The sequence below is a fragment of the Emydura macquarii genome, unplaced genomic scaffold, assembly GCF_026122565.2.
Source record: "Emydura macquarii macquarii isolate MOO-44397 ecotype Brisbane River unplaced genomic scaffold, CSIRO-AGI_Emac_v2 contig_2205, whole genome shotgun sequence".
Lineage (NCBI taxonomy): Eukaryota > Metazoa > Chordata > Testudines > Chelidae > Emydura > Emydura macquarii.
In genome coordinates, this window is record NW_027132342.1 from 31,879,751 (window position 1) to 31,891,771 (window position 12,021).

The following is a 12,021-nucleotide window of genomic DNA, read 5'->3' on the forward strand; positions in this document are numbered from 1 at the left end:
TGGTGTTTGAATGGATATGAAAGTTGGAAGGAAAGTGAGGAGCTAAGTTGGGCTTGGACATGACAGGTGAGGAACCTGGGACGGAGGCATGAATTTCTAGATGTGGTGCAGGAGATTATTATTTTTTTTTATTTATTTGCAGTAGTGCCTACTATGTGCTAGACTCATCAGGGCAGTCCCTGCTCAGAGGAGACATAGTCTAAAGGCAGAGGCTAGGGAAAGGGCACGACCACAGGAACCTTATATACAAAGCAACAAGATTCACTACAAGCAGAATGGCAGAGGTAGAACTTAAAAATGGATAGGGTAGGGCCCTTCCAGATGACCTCAGGAAGATCAAGTCGTGGAGCCAGGTTCCTTGAATGAAGGCATAGAAGTAAGTGTGTGACAGTCTTAGCCCTGGTCTACACTTACCTGGAGATTCGGCAGCAGTCAACGGGAGTTACGCAAAGTACGCAGAGTAGCTTGCGTAACTCACATCGACTGCTGTGCTTTCCTTCTGCACGGTGTCTTCACTGCGCTGCGCCATTCCTGTTGACGCAGCGCTACGCTACTTGAGGGGATGGTTTTACTCAGTTGACTTCCTGATCAATTGAGCAGGTCTACATTGACTGCTCAATCGATCCAGAAAGATCGATCTGGCAGCGGCGACTTTGCCGCCATCAGTATAGACATGCCCTTACAAATGTTCAAGTGGTTTTGTCTGTGCTTTGTGTAGCTCAGCTCCCAGAAACCAACAGCATCTGGCAACACAAGCACTGCTTTCCAGGTCTCCACAGACATCCAGCGCTATGTGCAGCCTAGTGATAAGGCCACACCAAACCGCCAAGGCCTTGGAGCACTCCTTGCAGTGTCCAGCCCTTAACCACTGGACACTCACATAAATGATCAGGCTTGCTATCCCCCAATGGAACATTGTACACACGAGCTTGTTTGATTCAGCTGAAGATCAACTCCTATATCCTTGTTTGATTCAGCTAAAGATCAACTCCATCCCAGCACTGAGATCTATTTATAATGAAAACTATTACAAGTTTATTACCAAATATTAAGGAATAGTGAGGAAGGCTAATTAGAAACAAAATTTTTACATATAAAACAAAAATAAAAAAATTCAACTCAACTCCGGTTCTACACTTATCGATAGTTACCTTTTCCATATAATAATGTACATTTCCCCCAAAATGTCACTCTTTTGCAGATGTAGCTGTTTTTAAAAAAAAAATAAATTAAAAAAAAAAAACCAAGCTCCAAGTGTTTATGAAGCACCCTCCTCTGACAGGTTTTTTCCTCAATGAATGGATACCATAATGTCTCCTTGCATTCATCTTATATTTTTCAAAGCTAAATTTTTGACCCCAGAGAGAGGACAATTCCCACTGGTTTCGTCTCCGGTGTCTTCCCAACCCCCTGTTGACTTCACATGTAAATTGGGCTCTCATTGTGTTGGCTTACAATGCTTAATTTACATGTGGTCCAAGCTCGACTGACGAACATACAGCCTAACCCCTATCTGGAAGAAACCTCTTTTTCTCTTTGGTTGGTGACAGACTTTAAAACATGTTTTCATACACAATTCCTTAAATATCATATGTACATACAATCACACAACATACTGAGGCTCAGTATGACATAAGCTTTTCTTATGAACCTAACATGACCCTCTTTGGATAGATACTATGAAAGCAGTGTTCTAAGTTTAGTGAGTCTATCAAGCTTGTCAGGAATTACTGTTACAGAACAGTGAATGCTTTGCCAGCTGGTACCAATGGGCCTCTGTATCACAGAGTTACATGATCAAAATAGAAAGGAAGATGAGTTTAGCAGCAGCATTCTGTATGAACCATAATGGAGAATTATGTGGAAGGGTGGAGTAAGAAAAGGTGTAATTTACTCCAAGGCAGGACTATTGTAATTTACAGGCTATTTTTGACTATCTGTTGAGGCCCCTGGGCTGAATACTGCCTAACATAAACAGTACTGGCACCTCGTACCTTACCCACCAGGTCTTCTCCTCAGGCAATGATGTGGAAGACCAATGGAAAGTTGTTTACATACTGGTCAGCAGGAACATTCCAAAGGACAAAATAAAACCCACAGTAAGCTCCATCCCTCTGCATGTTTGCTAATGATTTTCCATGGAAGAGGGTGGCAGCAACAGTTAGGCTATGAACCAGTTCCCAATGAAGGCATTGGAAAGACTCCCATTGATGTCACTGAGAATAGGAACAGGGTTTTAGACCCAGATCCTCAAAGGTATTGGCGTGCCTAACTATTGAAATGAAAGAGAGATAGTCACCTAAATTCTTTTGAGGGTCTATGCCTAAGTCCTTATTTGGTGCATACAGTGTCTTGGGGTCTTTAACACTTCCAACAGACACAATTTCCATTGCTTTTGGATGCTTTTTGTATCATGTAAAGAGAGTGAAATGGGAGTTTTTTCATTTAGCGTGAACACTATACTTTTTTTTAAAAAGATTAGTCATCGCAGAGTATTAATAAAAATCCTTGTGAACCTTAGTCTTCATCTCAAAGGAGTGTTAGCATAACAAAAGTGTGTTTGTAATAAAAAAGTGAGGCAAGAGGTGTGTTTCATATCACCACTCAATCACTCGCTCTTTGTTACATCCCTTCCTTTGTCTATATGTTGTGTATTTTGATTGTAAGTCCCTCAAGGCAAGGACTTGGGGCCTGAATCGGATCTCACTTACACCAGTGGCAATCTGGGGGAACTTCCAGTGTAAAACTAGTGCGAACGAGGTCAGAATTGGATCCCGTGTCTCGATATTTGGCTGCTACGCACCTAGCACACATTTGGGACTGTGTGAACAATCAATTATAGTAATAAAAAGATGGCAGGAGACATTTTCGTCTTCTTTCTGCCTAACATGAGACACCCTTGAGAACTTGACCCATTAATGAATAAAACATAAATCTGCTAAGCAGCTATGAGTATTTGCAACATGGTGCCTTTTGAGGCCTTGGGAAATTCATTTTGGTGTTGTTCTGACCTCAGTGGGTCAATATTCTTAACTTGTGGCAACTGAACATAGTTGAGGCTATTTTCTTGTTTATAAACTTTACAGAGCTGGTATGCAGATCAACTGGACTAGAATAGCATGGATTTCTTTGGACTTAAAAGTTATATCCAGCTGTTTACCAACCACATAACACTCACAGAAGGTGGAGACCCCAGATCCCCAAAGACCCTTCTCAGGATTGTGGGGGGAGTTAAAAATGTGGGAGGCCCCCATATAAATCTTTCTAAGATCATAGGGATTAAGTGCTGGGAGCCTATGACAAGCCTTCTAGCACAATGGGACATTGACCTTTATTGGGACATCTGGATGCAACAGCAAAACAAATATGAAATAATAAAAACAGGCACAGCTTATCAGCATAGCCCTTAAAATAAGTATTGACCCCCTGCTGTGTAGTGCAGAGGGAAACCATGGAGAAGGCTGAGGTGTCAAGGAGACAGTGGCTATATAGAATACTTCTGAGTATCTACTATTCTATACTCTCCCTAAATGTGAGCAGATTAGTGGGAGGAGTCTTGCTAAGCAGCATGCTCTCCTCTCCCGAAAACCTATGGAAGGTCAAAAGATGCAAGCAAGATAATGCCACTTGTAAGAACATTAACTGCACTGAGTGCCCTGTGTTTCCTTTTTGGGATCATGACTATTATCTGACATGCTGCCATGACTAAGGGTAACAGGGAAGGGCACTTCATGGAGACTAGAACAAAAGGAAAAATCTATCCTCTTAGCCAGTGAGGAATCTGTAGCTTATGAGGCAAAGACACTAACAATTTTTGGCCCCCCACTTCATTTTCAGCCCTATCTTTTGGCTGGTGTACATTTCACTGGTCCTGCAGATGACATTTTCTGTACAAGACATATTTCTTAATTGTGATTAATGTGTGATTTTGTGCAAGAGAGGAGCAGATGGACCTTTGAGGGTTTTTTTCACTTGCTGAAATCTTGTTCACACCCAAAAAAGATATGTGGCACCGGTAAGGGGCGGCGGTGTCAAAACTCTTGGTTGAAATTCTGTGACTTACTCTAAATAGAGATGAGTTGTCAATAGAGATTGGGGGATATAGTCTTGTGTAGAACAGCCAATCACAGAAGTATTGACTCCTTACACGTTTCATTTTTGTTTTTCCAAAACTGGAAAGAAAATAGACACACACTAATTGTTTGCATTAGTCCATCAGTATTCCATTAAGAAGATTCTGTTCAGTTTTCCAGCTGAAGTTTTCTTCCCAAATAGCATGTGCTCTATGTACAAATGATTGCATAACAGTAGTATCCTTAAAGCTCACTTTTGTTTCTGGTTTACATATTCAAACATCAAGTAAAATTTTGAATTGGATATTGAATACATTTGATCTGAAACTTTTGGCAAGAAAAAGATAGCAGGATAGGTAGACAAATATTAATCCAGGCCTTAGGGAGGTGGGTAACCCCAATGCTACCCCAATCCTTCTAAGTCCATCTGTGATCTCTCTCAGCACCATATATTTCAGGTAGTCAGCATGTTTGTGAAGTTATTGTAAGGTAGCAGTGGGCATAGCTAAAACACTGCTAATATAGTACTTGGGCAAAAGTAGCCTCCCCCAGAGGAGTTTGTTTATAAATTGCTTTGGTCCACTTGACAAGGTCAAATCCATTCTCTTAATGATGAATCTCATCTGGCCTAGTGAAGAAAGAAATGTTTTCTTTCACTTCTACGTGTGGTAAGAGCTCATTCATCTCTGTATGTTCTAAAGGGAAATCTAGCTACATCAGAGAAAGAAGGAGTATTCAGAGGGCAACTGATGGCCAGTAAGATATATTGAATTCACTTTCCTGGGACAGACATTCAAATGGTAACAAGTGATAGAAAACAGCTCTATATTTCAGCATGATGTGTGTTCTCTCTCTTATGATTAAACCCCCTGTGGGCCATCTGCATTTAATGGGTTAGAACTACTTTGTAACTGCAGTTTTTTCCTTCCACTGCTCTTATTTATTTGAGAGGAGACCAAACTGCACTCTTTAAAAGTGCAGCATTTAGGAAACACTGCCAAGAGAATGAGAAAGAAAAGGCAAATTTATGAGCTAGTGTTGTTTTAAGAATTTAGCAGTATAAATAGGAAGTGTAGATAAATGTGGACATATAAGTGTCTCTCTGTTTATCTCAGTTACATTATTTGCTGAAATTCCAGAGGAGAATTAGACCAATTAGTTTAGATAATGGATAATGCTGTGCCTCAGGTTCAGAGATTTAGAGGATGGGTAGAACTGTTTTCAAACTACAATTGATATTCTTTCCTACGATTGGCCCTCCCTATAAACAAAAACCCAACAACCCCAAGCTCATCCTCATCAATGATTCTTACCAACAACAATTAGAAACAAGTATGGAAACTACTGTAAGCAATTAGACAATGAATGCTAATTCAGTGAAGCACTGTGGTTTTCAATAATAGAATGGGCAATCTAACCACAAGCCTTTCATATAAGCTAACATTGATCCAATATAGTCTCATTTAGATAAATCTACTATATACTTGTTAAGAACCAAATCCTGGTCCCAAGTTTAGCCAATGGCAAGATTCCCATTAACTTAAATTGGGTCCAGGATGTGATCTTGAGTAAGGTTTTATTACTGGTGGAGCCAAGGAAAATTTCCCCATTCCCCCCTTCCAACTCTGTGTTCTCTGGCTCTAAATATTCAATAACTTCCCAGCCAATGAGTGCATTTTACCTCTTTCTCTCTATACATAGTGTTGGTGTTGGCAATTGATCACAATGATCTCTTCAGGCCTTGGAATCTATGAATCACTAAATAATATTACTATAGACTCCATCTCAGGGCCTTTCTAAAGGGCTTACAGATCATTCTGTTTAAGTATATCATGTATCCAATATAGTGAAGTGACAGTTGGAGCATTTTTCCATGTGTAAATATGTATTTAATTATATTATTAAAGTCCTTATGAAAACTAGTGGAAAAAATCTTACTTAAGCACTCCTCAGTAGCCAAGTTGTTCTATTAACAAATGTAATGTGTTATGAAAAGGAAATGTGGGATAGACCTGTTTAGTATTGTTACTTTAACAGTTGAAGAACTCAACCATTTTCCGTTATTATTGTTTTCTAGCAAAACCATTTTAGTAACGAGAGCCCTGACTTTGCAAACACTCAGCCACGTAGGCACTTGTTTAAAGGATTGGGGCCTAATTATTTAACAACTCTCTTATTTTAAGTTAGCCTTTTTAGAGACGTAGGAGGGGGGAAAGTATTAAATATAATCTTGTTCCCACACTTGTGTACAGTTTCCTACTAGTTATAAGATAGATTTTATATTTTACTTTATTAAAAAACTCCATCACATGCCAAGTTTTAAACATAGAGCACATTTTTATGATAAAATTCTAAACCCTTGAAATTAGTGGATTATAATAGCTGTGTTGGCGCAGCCATGATTACAGTGGCCACTTGTTAAATGAGGCCAAATCCTGATTGTTCTATATATGTGAGTATACCCACTGAAATCATTGGGACTGCACATGCTGGTAAGACCAGCAGGATTTTTATAATGTTAATAATCATAGTATGATGTAGAGATTATTAGGATCCTGGTTTTGGGAGGTAATGGGCACCTACAAAAGATTTGGAGCTATTTTGTGGGCACTGGCATGTATGTTTTACATTACACTATTTCAACTTTAGTGAGAGCTTGCAGGTTTGTGCCCTTGCTTTGGCCTTGATTCAAATTCTACTGAAGTCCCTTTGATAAGCTTTGGACCTGGCCATTTGTTAGGTTATATCTGTTTGTGGTTATTAGAACTGAGATGTACAAGAGCCATGTAGGTCCATTTTACTTGAGTCTCCTCACAGGAAGGATTAATTTGGGTCTTGATCCAGCAACCCTGACTGATGCAAGTGGTGCTTATTCATGTCATTAGTCCCATTGCCTATTGATGAATCTCTGGATTGCTTGATTTGGCGTGTTAGCAATTGACATATTATTAAGCAGGCATCAGTCAGGGCTCCATAATTAAGGTTGATTTGTGCTGAGAGCAGGGATTCAACAAATATGTCCGATGAGTACAGTGTATCCTCCGCACAATTGCACCACTTACCCTTTGAGTACACAATGATTTTTTTAAAGAATTTGCAAATCCTTATAGCTTCCCATTGTGCTGCTTTCAGGTGTAAGAGGAGTTGAGACGGGTAGCAAGGGTGCAGTGGTGGTTGTGGGGTCAAGGGAGAAATTGGGGATGAGTTGAAAGCAGAACTGTGTATGGGGCTGCAGGGAGAGAAGGAATGTGTGTGGGGAGGTGGGGTACGTAAAGGTGCTAAGTAAAAGGAGGAGCTGGAGGTGCGGGGTAGGGGTGGGGAAGAGACCAGTCTCTAAGTACTGATGTTTCTGAACTTTAATGGCTGTCCCTGAGCTCTGGTCCCAGCTGCCCGGCAATTCTACCTCACTACATAGTGGATGCAGCAATGCCATAGAGACCCTTTCCATGCAATAGAAGCTTTGTCACAGAGGGACTAGGCTTCCCATTTCAGACTCCTGCCTGGACCTCCCTGCCTCATAACCCACATGCACGCACACACACACACTGCATGTCCAGCTCTTGCTTCATCCCTCTAGCCTTGACATTAACAAAAGCTTCCCCCTGTGCCCCTGCATCCCAGCATACTACCCTTATTCGCCTTCAGAAACCCTCTTTTCCAGTAATCAGCTCCCTCCACAACCCCTTTGTCACCTACTTTCATGCCCCATTATTGCCCTGTCTACCTCCAGGTTTTCATAGATAAGCAACATTTAAAACATTTTCTTTTAATTACAAGAGTTTCATTGCATAGTTTCATGTCTGGAAGTTTACTTGGTAAGTTTTCCTACACAACCCATACGTCAAATGAAAGGTAAAGTCCAGAACCACTATTGAACTGCAGCTGTTTTGTGTTGCACAGGCAATGCAAAGCAGCTGTAAACCCAGTTTAACTAGCCAGTAGTTTCTAGCTGCTTTGTGCTTGTCAACAGTGGTGCAAAGCAACCAGAGCATACCACTGAATCTGGCCCTAATATTAAAATTTGTGTGATTCACAATGTCTCAGAAACCCACTGCAAAAAATTACCTCAGTGATCCAGTACACATGATCCCTCCACAACTTTCCTTCTCATTTGATCATTGGATCAGAAATTGGTACTGGGAAGCTGGACCATGGAAAGCTGACGACGCAGGGGATGAGAAGAGAACCAGTGGGGAATTGAGGTAGATGAAAGATAATATTTAAGAGGAAAGAGGGGGAACTGGCAATGACTGAGTGTGTGTATTTAGGGCAGAGGGAGTGGGTCACTCACCAGCTGTGAGAGAAAGTGAAGGGTTCAGTGGTTGGGACAAAGTCAGGACCCTGTCATGGGGAGAATGAAGGATGAAAGTCTGGTGGTGAGTAGAGCTAGTTGGAAAATAGAATTTCTTTGCACAGAAATTTGACATCACAATATTTGCTTTCATTTTGAATCAGACCAAAGTCATGAGTTTTTCCATAGAATAAAAATTCCAAAATATTTCTAATTCATAAACATCCAATTGTTTGTTTTGATAATGTCAAATTGTTCTCTTTCAGTACGGTAAAAATGTTTCATTCCAATGAAATCAAAACATTATAACATAATAAAATTATTAAATATAATATACAAGATAAACATAAATATAATGTTACAATTAATATTTTAATATAAGTCAAAACAAAATTAACTGAAATGATAACATTGAAAATAAATGTTTTTATCTTTTCAAAACAAAATGTTTCAACATTAGTGCAATGAAACATTTACTTGTTATCACAGAATAAGAAAGTCAGGGGGTTTTTATTTTCTCTCATCTAAAATGTCATCAAATTCAACACATTCCTGTGAAACATTGCAGTTTTGATAAAACTGCATTTTCCAGTGGAAAATTGTTTTACTGAAAATTTTTGACCATTTCTAGTGATGATATACCGGGCTTCAGCTAGTCAGTGAAATGTTGTCCTCAGTGTTGTAATACAGATAATGTATATTGTGCCTGTTAAGTTGTACAAACATTGAAGACAAAGTTTAATTTTTAGTGTTAGGTTTAAATATATTCAGGTTTTTGGTTCAGAAAATCAGTTTAAAAATGTAAAAATGATTAATCAATGTTAAGAAAAAATAGCCCACCAGTATATCATTACCAATAAATCACACCATTGTTTTACAATAATATTTCACCTTCTTTTTTAACAAGTTAGGGAATCTTAGCCCAGTACTTCTATAAATTTTCTTTTCATCGTTGCATGATGATCACATATTTCAAACGTTAGCTAAAGTGCTCGGGAGAAAGAGTGGGTAAATCACCTCCTTTTATTTTTAGTTCATTCTCCACACCATCTGTGAAGGAAAATGTGTTGAAGAAGCAGCTTCAAGTTCAGATGTTCATAGTAAGAAATCATTATGTAGATAAAATCTATTTATTTCCAAAAAATAAAAAGAAGAGTTAAAGCTAACAAAGGTCTTGTGGAATGAAGGAGTATACTCAACAGAAAAGATCATTTGGGGCCAGATTTTGATACCCTTATTCACACTGAATAGAAACTTACTCAAACAATGTTATATATACACATACACATATATACAGACAGACATTTCTTTTGTAGAATACTCTTGTAACAGATGTAGCACTTTACTCCACAAATAGTGCCATTCACTTCAATACCACTATTTTTGCAGGAAGTGGCTACTCAAAATGATTATAGGTATCTAACCCTTAAGAACATAAGAATAGCCATACTGGGTCAGACCAGTGGTCCATCTAACCCAGTATCCTGTCTTCGAACAGTGCCAAATGCTTCAGAGGGAATGAACAGAATAGAGCAATTATTGAGTGATCCAGTCCTAGTCATTCTGTCCCGGCTTCTGGCAGTCAGAGGCCATTAGTCATTGTGGGCCAGATTCTGCCACCCTTAACATTGTTGAATAGTACCATACACTTGGCCTGATGGTAACTCACTCTCGCTGATGGTGAGCAGCTATCTGTATGAATAGTCCCATTGTCTGCAGTGGAACTACTCATATGAGTAACCATTCCCCACCGTGCATAAACTGTTCACAGATTAGCTTTCTGTGAAGAGTCCCATGGAAATAAATTGTCTAGATCGGTCACTAAAATGGCTGTTAATTGAAATCAATGGGAATACTCACTGAGTAAGGAACTACTCAATGAGAGTAGTAATGGAGGCAGAATCTGACCCTGTTGTATTATTTGACATATAACACATGAGGATGGTTTTTCTATAAAATGCAGCATATAGATTATTGTTCATTCTAAGAGACTCAGCTGATGTGAGAGTGTGACAAGCTTAACTCAGGGTCTGCAATTTATCGCACCTCAGGTTTAACTGAAGCTTGAATACCTGTTTGTTTAATGTATCAGGTATGCTTGCAAAATGGAACAAATCATTGCCATTGTTCAAAATGGGGAGGAAAGGTTTAATTTAAGTATAACCCTTCCAGTTAACTACAATCAGCAGGAAAATGAGGGGGTTTCCCCTTCTTTCCTTCTTGCTGAGAGTCAAACATCATGCAATTTTGTAATGTTTTGAACATGACTGTTTATTTCCTGCAAACACTCTGTCACTGCAATATATTCCTGGAAATTGTTCAGTTCAATCTTGACCTAAAATGCCTTGTAAAAATGAACTTTAATGCAGAATTTCCTGAGACGATAACTGAAACTTCTGTTATTACAATATATAAGTAAACTGAAGGAAAGGCAACAATAAAACGGCCCAATGTTTTGCCAGTTGAGCTTTCGTTGCCTTACCACTAATGAGGCTTGTATAAAAATTATCTGGAAATTGATTTGGTATGTTCCAAATATTACACCTTAAAAATTATTATGTGGAAACTCTAAAAAAAAAAAAATAATAAGAATAAGAATGGAAAACACATTTTGAAATTGGAAACAGTTTGACCTGTGAAAAATGCTTGCATTTTCATCACTTTTATCCTTCTCCACGTGCCACAAGTGTTTGGATAGCCCTTATAGCTTTACATGTGTTAAGAACAAATCAATCTGCTTTAAAGCATAAGGCACATTTTACAGTTGTCTAAACAGGTCATTAAAAAAAGCTGCTAAATGTAAGCCTGAAAACTTCCCCCCAAGACCCTAATATCAAGACCAAAATTGAAGAAGCTCGTTTTGGATGGGTAATAAAATTAAGAAAACAAAAGTATATCAATGTATAAAAGGCTGATCTTATTGTTAAAGACTGTCCACAGGGCAACTTGCTTTTCTAATCAGCCCATTTAAAACATTTGCTATAAAAATCTCATTTCCGATTAATACTAATTCTTGCAAAGTGAGGCTTATTTACTGTACTTATCTCAAATGGAAAGAGGAGCTCTCTCTAGATCTTTGTAGTTTTGTTTTATTGCTACTTAGTTCAGGTTCGTAGTATTGAAAATTGTCTCCCCCCTACTCCACTCCTTGCTTCGAAGTAGTGGCTAGAGAGAAAAGCAAGAAGAAGCCAGGGCTGTGTGGAGAGCTGTATCCTGTTCTAATCACAGCCATACAAGTTCTTCTTAGTTCAATTAATTTACTTTGCCTTTATGAACTTGAGAGACTGACTGTTGCTTTCAAGGAGGCTGACATTTCACTCATCTGAAGGAGCCTGGAATGTGACAGGGGAAAGGGAGGAGAAGTAAATCAAAGCAGATAGCAATTCTCCAGATGTAAAGTATTTTTCTTCCCCCCCTATTTTTTTTCCACAAGAAATGTCAGAAAGTCTGCTTACATTTTAATCCCTTTGTGATATGATGTGTGCACATAGGGTCCCATGCAGCTGCCACTGAACTCAATAAGGGTTTGCCATTGACTTCTGCTCCCAGTGAAATCCATGGCAAAACTCTCATTAAACTCAATGGGAGCACACTGAGGTCTATATGAATAAAGGATCAGACTCACCATTCCATTACACCAATTTTACAATAGTGTAA